Genomic DNA, 12,783 nt, shown 5'->3' on the forward strand with positions numbered 1-12,783 from the left:
GCGATTTTTTTTACCAAGAATACATATCGGCCTAATATGAGGAAAAAACTTTTTTTTCATAAAAAATTTGGGATTTTTATTATAGCAAAAAGTAAAAGATATTGGGGGTTATTTACGAAAGGCAAATCCACTTTGCACTGCAAGTGTACTTGGAAGTGCAGTCTCTCTAAATCTAAGGGGTAGATCTGAAATGAGGGGAAGCTCTGCTGATTTTATCATCCAATCATGTGCAAGCTAAAATGCCGTTTTTTATTTTCCTCGCATGTCCCCCTCTGATCTACAGCGTCTTTATTTCCAAGTGCACTTGCCGTGCAAAGTGGATTTTCCTTTAGTAAATAACCCCCATTGTGTTTTTGTTCAAAATTGTCGCTCTACTTTTGTTCATAGCGCAAAAAATAAAAACCGCAGAGGTGATCAAATACCCCCAAAAGAAAGCTCTACTTGTGAGAAAAAAACAATGTAAATTTTGTTTGGGTACAGCATCGCACGACTGCGCAACTGCCAGCTAAAGCGACGCAGTGCCAAACTGCAAAAAAATGGCCTGGTTATTGAGCAGCCAAATCTTCTGGGGCTGAAGTGGTTAATGGCATCCCAGTCTTAGTCCGTAGGGTTCAGTATTGAGTTGGCCCGCCCTTTGCAGATATAACAGCTTCAACTCTTCTGGGAAGGCCGTCCACAAGGTTTAGGAGTGTGTCTATGGGAATGTGTGACCATTCTTCCAGAAAAACATTTGTGAGGTCAGGCACTGATGTTGGATGAGAAGGCCTGGCTCGCAGTCTCCACTCACTAATTCATCACAAAGGTGTTCTATTGGGTTGAGGTCAGGACTCTGTGCAGGCCAGTCAAGTTCCTCCACCCCAAACTCACTCATCCATGTCTTTATGGACCTCTCCTCATATGTGTAATGACTGGAGGGAGAGAGAGCTCCTCTCCTCATATGTGTAATGGCTGGAGGGAGAGAGAGCTCCTCTCCTCATATGTGTAATGGCTGGAGGGCTCTCTCCCTCCAGTCATTACACATATAAGGAGAGGAGCTCTCTCTCCCTCCAGCCATTACACATATGAGGAGAGGACAGTGGTGGTGCATCCATAAGGACGCACAGGCGCCGCCCCCTCTTTCACCACCCTTCTATCACCAATAGATAGATAGATTCATGCAATGGACAAATCTATAGCCGCCGCTGCCACCCCCTATTCAGGCGGCGGGGCTCCTTCTTGGGCGCAGGGTGCCTGAATTACAGCGGTGGGGGTGTTTTTGAAGCACATGATTAGAGACATAGGCTCTAATCAGGACTGCGAGCGGCAAGCTCAGCTGTGTTAGAAAAGCAAATTAATATTTGCTTTCCTAACACTAAACTACCTCTCCGCCAATCAGGTACTTGGGTCTGTTACCTGTCACCTGATTGGCTGAAACAACAGGTGCTGCTATTGGGCGCCTATCAGGAGTAGAAGACGGGAGATGAGGACTGCAGGAGACACATGGAGGACCCCGCTAGTGGTCAACACCCATTGCCCCACCAAGGCAAGGAAAGTGCCGGGCAGGTGGCGAGTGGGCGGGGGGTCACACTGGGGGCATTTAATGGGCACCCTGGCAGCATTTGATGGGCACCCTGGCAGCGTTTGGCACAGTGGCTGCAATTGATTTTTTTTCAAAACTTTTGTGCCCCCCCCCCCCCCCCCCACTACACATATGAGGAGAGGAGTTCTCTCTCCCTCCAGTCATTACACATATGAGGAGAGGAGCTCTCTCTCCCTCCAGTCATTACACATATGAGGAGAGGAGCTCTCTGTCCCTCCAGCCATTACATATGAGGAGAGGAGCTCTCTCCCTCCAGTCATTACACTTATGAGGAGAGGAGCTCTCTCTCCCTCCAGTCATTACACATACGAGGAGAGGAGCTCTCTCTCCCTCCAGCCATTACATATGAGGAGAGGAGCTCTCTCTCCCTCCAGTCATTACATATGAGGAGAGGAGCTCTCTCTCCCTCCAGCCATTACATATGAGGAAAGGAGCGCTCTCTCCCTCCAGTCATTACACATATGAGGAGAGGAGCTCTCTCTCCCTCCAGCCATTACATATGAGGAGAGGAGCTCTCTCTCCCTCCAGTCATTACACATACGAGGAGGAGCTCTCTCTCCCTCCAGCCATTACATATGAGGAGAGGAGCTCTCTCTCCCTCCAGTCATTACATATGAGAGGAGCTCTCTCTCCCTCCAGCCATTACATATGAGGAAAGGAGCGCTCTCTCCCTCCAGTCATTACACATATGAGGAGAGGAGCTCTCTCTCCCTCCAGCCATTACATATGAGGAGAGGAGCTCTCTCTCCCTCCAGCCATTACACATTTGAGAAGAGGAGCTCTCTCTCCCTCCAGCCATTACACATTTGAGAAGAGGAGCTCTCTCTCCCTTCAGTCATTACATATGAGGAGAGAAGTTCTCTCTCCCTCCAGTCATTGCACATATGAGGAGCTTTCTGAGTGGAGAGGAGTTCCCTCCAGTCATTGTGTCTCCTCCTCCTCCTCCTCCTCACACTTCTCTCACACACAGGTCGCGTGTACAGAGCGGTCACTGCCCATCTGACAGATCGGGAAACTCGCTCTGCGATTGGACGCCGCGGCCCAGCCTCCTCCAATCCAGTGCTCGCTGAGGAGCTTCCCGCCAGGCTCCAAACCGCGCGCGGGAGATTGTCAGTCACCTCAGCGAGAGCGATCCGTCCCCCCTCCGGTACCGGGACACCGAGAACCTCCGCCACCATGTGGATCCAGGTGCGCACCATGGACGGCCGGCAGACCGAGCGGCTGGACGACCTCTCCAAGCTGACCAAGGTGGAGGAGCTGCGGCTGCGGATCCAGGAGGTGTTCGGGGTGGAGATGGAGCGGCAGCGGCTCTTCTACCGAGGGAAGCAGATGGAGGACGGCCATACACTCTTCGATTATAGCGTGAACCTGAACGACATCGTGCAGCTGATGGTGAGGCAGATCCCGGTGTGTGTCCCTGAGGAGGAGGGGAAGAAGGATGATGTGGATGAGAAGGCTGATGATGATTATGAGGAGAAGATGGAGGAGATAGACCCAGAGGAAGATCCTCTGCCCTCCCCGGAGTTGGCCCTCTACAAGGCGGAGCAGTTGGTGGACGCCCGGGACTTGAGCATGGGCGCCTGGTTCGAGGCCGTGGTGGTGAAAGTGACCCGCAAGCCCGACTCTGAGGACTTCCTCTACCACATCCGGTACGAGGACTACCCAGAGGAAGGGACGGTCCCACTGACTGAGAAGGACGTCCGCCCCCGGGCCCGGACCACCCTGACCTGGGACCAGCTGGCGCTGGGACAGGTGGTCATGGTCAACTACAACCCGGAGGATCCCGGGCAGCGAGGATACTGGTACGACGCCGAGATCCTCCGCAAGTCCCCGAAGAAGGAAATCTACGCCAAAATCTCCCTGGGGGACGTCAAGGACTCCATCGACGACTGCAAAATCGTATTTGCGGACGAGATTTTCAAGATCGAAGAGCCCAGGGCTGCGGCCACGACGCCGGTGAAGCCAGAGTCGCCGCAGAAGCAGAGCGGTCCGCAGTGCAAGTACTGCCGGGACGACCCCAGGACCAAGTGCCGAATGTGCGCCTGCCACGTGTGCGGGGGGAAGCAAGATCCCGCCAAGCAGCTACTGTGCGATGAGTGCGACATGGCCTTCCACATGTACTGCCTCCACCCCCCGCTGACCGCCCTGCCGCAGGACGACGACTGGTACTGCCCCGACTGCAGGAACGACACCAGCGAGGTGGTCCTGGCGGGGGAGAAGCTGAAGGAGAGCAAAAGGAAAGCCAAGATGGCGTCCGCCAGCTCGTCGTCGCATAGAGACTGGGGAAAAGGCATGGCGTGCGTCGGCCGCTCCCGGGAATGCACCATCGTCCCGTCCAATCACTACGGCCCCATACCCGGAGTGCCCGTCGGCACCATGTGGAAGTTCAGAGTTCAGGTCAGCGAGGCCGGCGTGCACAGGCCGCACGTCGCCGGCATCCACGGCCGCAGCAACGACGGCTCCTTCTCTCTGGTGTTGGCGGGAGGTTACGAGGACGACGTCGACGACGGCCACGAGTTCACCTACACCGGCAGCGGAGGCCGCGACCTCTCCGGTAACAAGCGCACCGCCGAGCAGTCGTGTGACCAGAAACTCACCAACATGAACCGAGCTCTCGCCTTGAACTGCAACGCCCGCATCAACGACAAGGAGGGGGCCGAAGCCAAGGACTGGCAGGCGGGAAAACCTGTGCGGGTCGTGCGTAATGCGAAAGGGAGAAAGCACAGCAAGTACGCTCCGGAAGATGGCAACCGGTATGATGGGATTTACAAAGTGGTGAAGTACTGGCCCGAGAAAGGGAAATCCGGGTTCCTCGTGTGGCGTTACCTGCTCAGGAGAGACGACGAGGAGCCCGCCCCCTGGACCAAGGAGGGCAAAGAACATATAAAGAGACTGGGCCTCACTATGCATTACCCCGAGGGGTACCTAGAATCTGTTGCCAACAAGGAGAAAGAAAAAGAAAATATTGATGATGATGAGGAGGAGGAAGATGACGATTTGGAGCCTCCTAGTAAGGGCAAGAGAAAGAGGAAGCCAAAGATTGACACGGATGAGGATGACGATTCCGATTCCATGCCCAAGAAATCCAAAGTGGAATCGTACAAACTCACCCCAGAGCAAAAAAACCTCATCGAAAAAGACGAGCTGAATGTCAAACTGTGGAATGAAGCCATGGGATTTCTTAAGGAGGGACCAAAGTTTATCAACAAAGTGGAAGAGACTTTCCTGTGCATCTGCTGCCAAGAAGTGGTATATGAGCCCATCACCACCGAGTGCCTGCACAACATCTGCAAGAGCTGCCTCGATCGCTCCTTTAAAGCCTCTGTGTACTGCTGTCCTGCTTGCAGGCACGACCTCGGGAAAAACTACAACATCCAAGTCAACAAGCCACTGCAATCTGTTCTCCTACAGCTATTCCCTGGATATGAGAGGGGCCGGTAATTCAGGTGAGGCACTTTTTTTTTTTTTTTTCCCTATTCACTGGTCAGCAAAATTTGTGGTACTGCACTAGCGTCTTTTTTGGCCCATTTTTTTGTAAGTACAGTGGAACCTTGCATTACGAGCATAATCCGTTCCAGGAGAATGCTTGTAATCCAGAGCACACGCCTATCAAAGCGAGTTTCCCCATAGAAGTCAATGGAAACTAAGATAATTTGTTCCGCATTGACTTCTTTTGCATGCAATACCGCATGTGGCCAGAGGGAGGGGGCGCTGGAGTGCCTTGGAAATACTCGGACAGCTTGGCTGAACTCGAACAGAGTGATTCAGAGTATTTCCGAACCGTTCCAAGTGTCACCCGCACCTCTGGCCAAATGCTATACTGCACACCACATTAGCTTGAATTCTGCTTGTTTTGCAAGACAACACTCACAAACAGCCAGGATTAAAAAAAAAAGTTGCTCATCTTTCAAAACGTTTAAGCGTGTTACTCGTAAACCAAGGTTCCACTGTACTTGCCCTTTAACAGAGGTGACAGTCCCCCACCCAGCTCCCTAGTCTGTTACATATTCTCTCTATAATGGCAGCAGATTTTTTGGTCCAGAAACCTTCTCCAGAGCAAGGCTGTTCCTACACAAGACTTCTTCCCTACAGACCTAAATGAAGCCGTTCTCCTAAGGCCTCTAGTGTTGGGAGTGTGGCCCAGTCATAACTATGGGGAGTCAAGGAAATGTAGGCGGGTCTAGGATAAGGTAGTAAGGATGGGCTTTATTTAGGCTCCACTCACACCTGAGCAATGCAAATCGCAGCGATTCAAAGTCGAGGTGCGCTTTGGCAGTGCCATTAATGGCAATCCAACTGTGATGCTTTTTTGCCTTGATTGTTGCGTCATAAATCGTGCAAGGCTTGTCTCTCAAAAAGGAGCAGGAAATTCTTTTGAGCATCAGCATTGCAGTTTTCTGCAATTGTAGAGCAATTTATTGCAGCAAAATCGCGCCGCCATTAGGGTGTCATTAAGTAATGGTGTTTGCACAAGCATCCCAAGATTTGCTGTAATGTAGAATTGTGGAAATTTGGATTGCTTGGGTGTGAATGGAGCCTTAAGCCCCATACACACTATCAGATTTTCTGCAGATTTTTGTCTTCAGATTTACCAAAACCATGTAGTGCAAGAGCCTACCTGATTGCATACAAATTGAATCTCCTAAGGTTTTACCTCATATTATATGGTTTTGGTGGGTTTGGTAAAGCCGAAAAAGAAAATCTGATAGTGTGTATGGGGCTTTAGGGTCCTTTCACATGGGGCAGATCAGTGCTGATCCGCCCCTGGATATCCGCTTGCTCAGCGGGGATTGCCGGAGCTATCTCCGCTGAGCAGGAAGATGACAGGTCCGTCTCTGCACACTGCGCAGGGATGGACCTGTCAGAGCGCCGCTCTCCCCTATGGGAGATCGGGTGACCCAAGGACCGCAGTGTCCGTCGTCATCCGATGACGGATGGAAAAATAACTTTTTCCTCTGTCACACTTTTTCGGAGCGGGTCGGATGTCAGTGGACTTGTCACCACTGACATCCGACGCTCCATAGTCCTCTATGGAGCATCCATTCAGGTCTGTCTGAAAAACTGACAGGCGGACCTGAAGGGATCGCCCGTGTAAAAGGGGCCTTAGCGTGTATTTTTCCCATAAAGAAGAATTTTCACTTTTTTTTTTTTTTTTTTTTTTTTTAGTTCCTGATGGGACAAAGTACATGTAGAACCTTGTCCCTTCTGCCTAGATGCCCAGAAACACTGGCTGCAATGCCGGATGTGGCACCTCTCCCTTGGTGCATGGTCATCTTCGATACTGCAGGGAGACAGTTGCTTGACTTTGTAGCGCCCTCCTGACTCCTGCCATCTGCCCAACGCAAATATTAGTAAGAGGAATACAGAAGGGAGGTGGTGTGTCAGCCTGGCTTTCCTCTTCATCCCGTGTGCCAATTGTTCCTTCGGGCGATTGGTGGGAGATGGCCAGAGGTGCTACAAAGCAAACCAATCATCTCCATACTGCACTATTCAACATGCTAGATAGTGTTTTAGGGCACCCAGGAAGATGGAACTGTGTTCTATATGTACTGTGTACCATCGGGAACTAAATGTAGAAGAAATATTACTGATGATTCTTCTGTAACCATTTTCTGTTGTCCTCCCACTGGCCCTTTAAAGAGGAAGTAAACCCTGATGAGTTTACTTCCTCTTTCATTCCCTGCAAAGGTAAAGCATAATGGACTACTATGCATTGCTTAGTAGTCCATTATTTGTCACTTACCTGACACAGGAGCCAGCGAAGTAACCGCTGTCCCCTGTAGTCCGGCGCATCCATCTTCTCCGTGGGTCTCGCTGCTCCGCCGCTGTCATTCGGCAAAGCCACGATGACATCACTCCCGCGCATGGGAGCCGCCACGCGCGGGATCTTCGTCGTTGACAGTGCCGCGCTTAGTGCGCCTGCGCGCCGCTGTCTACGACGCATGCGCCATAGACAGCGGTGCCTGTCTTTTGGCAAATATCTCCTAAACCGTGTAGGTTTAGGAGATATTTCTTGGACCTACAGGTAAGCCTTAATCTAGGCTTGCCTGTAAGTCAAAGTGTGTTGTAAGGGTTTACAACCACTTTAAGGGATGTAAATATCAAAGGCATTTCATGGGCTTCCTGATCATGTGATCACTGTAATTGGCTGTCACAATGATCGAGAGCCGGTCCTACAGCTCCTGATCGTTGCTATATGACCATGAGCTGTGGGTGACGGTGTGGCCACAGCGCAGGGGACAGATGACTGAGCATGCTGTCAGTACAAACCAGCAATGCCGATTACACATACAAGTGGCAGCACCTCACAAGGCTCACCTATGTGCTGCCTCCTTCATGTATACAACGGTAAATATACATTGTGTAAACCCGTGGTCATCAACCCTGTCCTCAAGGCCCACTAACAGGCCAGGTTTGCAAGATAACTGAAATACATGACAGGTGATATAATTTGCTGCTCAGTGATTGCAGTATTCTAGTCTGCATCTCCCCAAGGTAATACATAAAACCTGGCCTGTTAGTGGGCCCTGAGGACAGGGTTGATGACCACTGGTGTAAACCATGCCCCACCATTTCAAAAGCAGCTATTGGTCAAACAGTGAAGTTGCATACCTGTCTTCTTTTGTGGAAACTCCTATACTTGCTGTAAAAGGTTTGTGTCCAGTACTAGGTTGCTATAAAAGAGGTGGGTTTCACAGAAACACAGTGGGACTTTGCATTGTAGACACTGCACCCCTCTGCTGTTTACATTTGGCTGTCGGAGGGAATTCCCAGCTGACAGCAGAGATGAGTCACTGGTTGTCACTGGTTGTTGGGATGCTGGTGGGTTCCCGGCTCCTAACAACCAATGCAAAAACAAGCTGTCCGTTGACATCCATTTTAGGTGCACTTCCATTATTTATTTATTTTTTAACAGAAGAAAAATAAGGCTTTCGTTTCAAAAAATGCATGCTAATGAACGCAGATGTAAGCAGATGATCATTCACTAACATCCTTTTGCCAATAGAAATACATTGGTGTCTGGGTTTTCATCGGTCAAAGGATGGAGGAAAAACTGACATACGGAACAGTTGGGGCCTTAGTGTATCTGAAGCCAAGGCCGTTTCTTTTAGCCTTTGATAGTTATAAAGTGTTAGAATCACTGTCAGGTTTTTAATGCTGTTTGTGTCCCAACAGTTAAGCATTGTTGGCAGGACAGAAAGTGATGGGAATCCAACATTTTGAGTTGTCCCCAGAGCAGAAATAAAGGGGGAAAATGTCCCATCAGGACACCTGTTCTGGTAACAACAGTCTAAGATTTCTTCTGCCTTCCTGTTTACACAGAACAAGAAGGGAAATTCCCCCAATGGGAAACAGCAAGATAAACTGACAGGAGTTCTCTTTTATATTTAAAATGTGGAGTAAAATTATTTTTATCTTTCTATCCTTAAACTGTATACTGCTATTTATAGATGTTTTTTTTAAATGGCATCTCGGAAATAGATGTTTGTATTTTGTGTTTTGGAAACTGTTGGCAAGTATAACTAATGCAGATACCATTAATCCTTTATGCATTCTTGCAAATGACTGTGGACCAAGGAATGCAAAAAAGTGTATACCATAGTACTTTATTTGCGGTAGCTGGCTTCCAAAAGAGACCGCTCCTGTCTTAGATGATGTCCCTTTTTAATGTGTTTCACCCTGATTAGGCTTAATACCTCTGCAGTTAAAGAGGAGCTCCAGTCTCCTCCAAAGAAAATGAAGTCAGCATCTACAAATACTGTATATACGGGCACTTACCTGTCCAGGAATCCAACAATGTTTGCACCTGAGCTGTTTCTGCCGTCAGCTTTGGGTGCAGGTGCCAGCATATTCAGTAAGGGAAACTGGCAGTGAAGTCTTCAGGCTCACTCCTGTGACCTGTTTTCAGCAGAAAGCGGTCTGAAGTCTATCTGCTGACGTCACTGCCATTAGTCGAGGCACCGCGTCATCCCGACTTCCCAAGTCTGGATCCACCAGCTACCTTGATTGATGGCAGTCTCAGCAAACCAATGGAGAGATGTGCTGTGGCCCCTCCACAGTTCATCGCTCCAATCAGCGTGGAGGATCAGAGCAGGAGAGATGCTGACTGACGGGCAGCATCTCTCCGTTCTGGGAGGAGTGAGAACGGAGCCATCGGCGGTGTTCGGTAGCCTCGGTTCTCAGTACAGAGACGCCGGGAGACAGTTGCAGCATTTTTTTTTTTTTTTTTTACCTAAATGCAAATTTTTCTTTTCTTCTTTTTTTTTTTTTTTTTTTTTTTTTTTTTTTTTCTTTGAGACCGCTTTCTTTTGGTGGTATTTAATCCCTACTGGCATTTTTTATTTTTGCCACACAACGAAAAAAAGACTAATAATTTTTGAGGGTCATTCTTTCTTCACTGATAATCAGCATAAATGTGCCTGTCAGAATTGCTGATTATCGGCTCCTCTTTCCTCACGCTGTGACAGAATCTGTTTATAATGTGATCAGCTATGATGGGCCCTTTACCTTGATCTGTGATCAGGTGTTCCCAACAGACAGCAATCACAGAGCATGTGTGTGGGGGAGTTCTGGGAAGATGTCAATAGATGCCCTCAGAGAACGAATGGACTGCACAGTCGGAAACCAGCTGCCCGGCGCCAGGAACTGCATGACTGGGGCATCCGGCAATAAAAATTGCTCATATCTGGGAGTGGGGTAACAAGGAGCCATTGGCACCTGCTGCTGTCAATCGCATCCTAAGGTGGAGTGGGGCCGAGCCATGCTGTGCATGCCAATAGATGCGCACAGCCTGACTCAGGATCAAGCCTCCACGAGGGACCCCAATGGCAGCGCTACTCCCTCTTCCTAGTCTCACAGGAGGCTGAGAGAAGCAGGAACCATAGGATCCTGCTGCCAATAAAATCCTGTGGAGGACGTGGGCAAGCCACGTTGTGTGTCTCTATGGATGCTCACAGCCCAGCTTAAGAGCGCACACCTTGATGGGTATAGATAAGGTTGAACAGGCAGTGCTGGCAAAGGACCACTAAAGAAGAGGTAAGGGGCTGCTCTGTGCACTGTAGTCAGTATAGACCTTTTTTTTTTTTTTTGCTAAATTAAAATAAAAAGTGCCTTTACAACAACTTTGAATCCATCTACTGTAGCAGTGCTTTTTAAGATTTACTTGTTGTGTCTAGGAAGTTACCATCATTTATTGTAAAATTGTTTTTTTTTTCAGGGATAAAAGCTGCATTGGAGAAGATTCACACCTGAAGGCACCTGATACAGCTGAGCTGCAAGTTCTCCACACCTGGTATCCAGATTGTTACAGTCAGGAAGACACAATTGGGTGACCTGTTATAAAGGTGCCCCTAGAAGTCCAGCGTTTTGGCTCCGAAACTATAATAACTCGGTTACCTTTCTACTTTTGTGATTCACTGAAAATGCTTAAATTGAAAATTTGGGCTTTTTGTTACTGGCCTTTAGTTCTGGATTTATACATAATTGTCTTGGGTGAATATGGTGATAAGTTTCTTAAACAGAATTCACTATCAAACAAAAATGGCCATGTGGTTTGTGGTAATACTACGCTATACTGCGCTAAGCTGGGATGTGTTCCTTCTGCAAATGGAAACCTGCAGCAACTGCCCCCTGTGCATGTCTTACCTTTCATTGTACATTTTGTCAGAGCCGTTAAGTGCCTTTATCCAGTTACTGCATTTCTTTTAGTTTTTTGTTTTTTGGGACTCGTTTCCTAAATTTGTATGCAAACTTTCAGCTGTTGTATATTTCCAGTTATGATCCTTAAAATCCCATTTCAGAAATGAAGATAATTGTTTTTGCAATGTTTTATTTCTTCAAAATGTAAGGTTTATGCTTGGTTTGTAGCACAAGGCTGCAGACACTGTACAGCTATTTGCCAGCTAAATACCATTTTCACAGAGAAAAAAGGCTGAACGTTTACTGTTGGCTTTTCTTTATCAATTAATATTTTTCAATTACAAGTATTTTTGTGCTGCCCGACTGCATGCAACTCTTGTTTGATCTTTAATATTTGTGCCATTAATGGATTTCAAATAAAATACATTGTGCATGTTAATCAAGCTATGTTCTGCACATATTTTTAACAGGAGTGTCTCTTCGAGCGCACAGCTCTCCTATCCCCATGCTCAAATGAATTGGTTTAGCACCGCGTTACATGCCACAAAATTGTGAATTTTAGTTCAAGTCCAGAAACAGGATTGTTATGAGAACACTACTATAGCGTTGCTCCTTTGCTTGATGAACCAGTCGCTATTCCCTCACTGGCAAAGGGGGTTCTGTGGCATTTCAGCCAGTAAGATAGCAGTGCTGTAGGAGCAGGTAAGTTTGTTTTTTCTTTTTGTGATCTCATTGCATTGAGTAGCCAACAGTGAGTACTGGTAATGTGGCACCGCCTAAAGCATGATTGTGGGGGGTGGAAACCACTGTCATCAGATTATATAGTAGATATAAATTCAACCACTAAAGGATGTAAATGCTGCTGGGTTCAAGAAGACTCGCCAATGAAAGAAACAGGCTCTTCCGAAAGTGTTGCTCTCCTGTGTCCCTTAAGGGGCTCAGAGATTCCTGCCAACAACCCATGTGTCTTTGTAGTGATGTATGAGTCAATGGAATGAATCGATATGTGTCGAGAGGAATACAGGAGATCTACACTTCTAGAGGTTCCCCCCCCCCCCCCCACAGGTCTCAGTAATAGATTAACCCCTTCATGACTAAACCTATTTCTGACATTTGGTGTTTACAAGTTAAAATCCCTATTTTTTGCTAGAAAATTACTTGGAACCTGCAAACATTAAATACTTTTTTAGCAGAGAATCTAGAGAATAAAATATTGCAACAATCGCCATTTTATGTCACACAGTATTTGTGCAGCAGTGTTTTTAAATGTAACTTTTGGGGAAAAATACACTTTCATGAATTTAAAAAAAAAAAACGAAACAGTAAAGTTAGCCCAATTTTATTTTTTATTTTTTATATATAATGTTAAAGATGAAATTACGTAAATAGATGCCAAACATGTAACGCTTTATAATTGCACGCACTCGCGGAATGGCGACAAACTACGGTACCTAAAAATCGTAGTTACCAGATTAGCGTTAGAGGAGGTCTAGTGCTAGAATTATTGCTCTCGCTCTAACGATCGCGGCGATACCTCGCATGTAATTTGAACTAGGGCTGCAACT

At 47.7% G+C, this 12,783-nt stretch overlaps 1 protein-coding gene and 1 pseudogene across 5 annotated transcripts in view; one reads left to right on the plus strand and one right to left on the minus strand.

Annotated features, from left to right (window-relative positions):
- PEX1 (peroxisomal biogenesis factor 1) overlaps positions 1-12,783 on the minus strand; it is a 121,748-nt gene that overhangs the window by 80,949 nt on the left and 28,016 nt on the right. The window lies entirely within an intron of this gene.
- Positions 2,628-11,657, plus strand: LOC143996017 (E3 ubiquitin-protein ligase UHRF1 pseudogene; annotated as a pseudogene). Its single transcript, XR_013277497.1, has 2 exons — positions 2,628-5,025; positions 10,797-11,657. The product of XR_013277497.1 is annotated as an E3 ubiquitin-protein ligase UHRF1 pseudogene (transcript).

Source organism: Lithobates pipiens, unplaced genomic scaffold, assembly GCF_037356315.1.
Source record: "Lithobates pipiens isolate NorthernLeopardFrog02 unplaced genomic scaffold, aLitPip1_a1.2 Scaffold_19, whole genome shotgun sequence".
Lineage (NCBI taxonomy): Eukaryota > Metazoa > Chordata > Amphibia > Anura > Ranidae > Lithobates > Lithobates pipiens.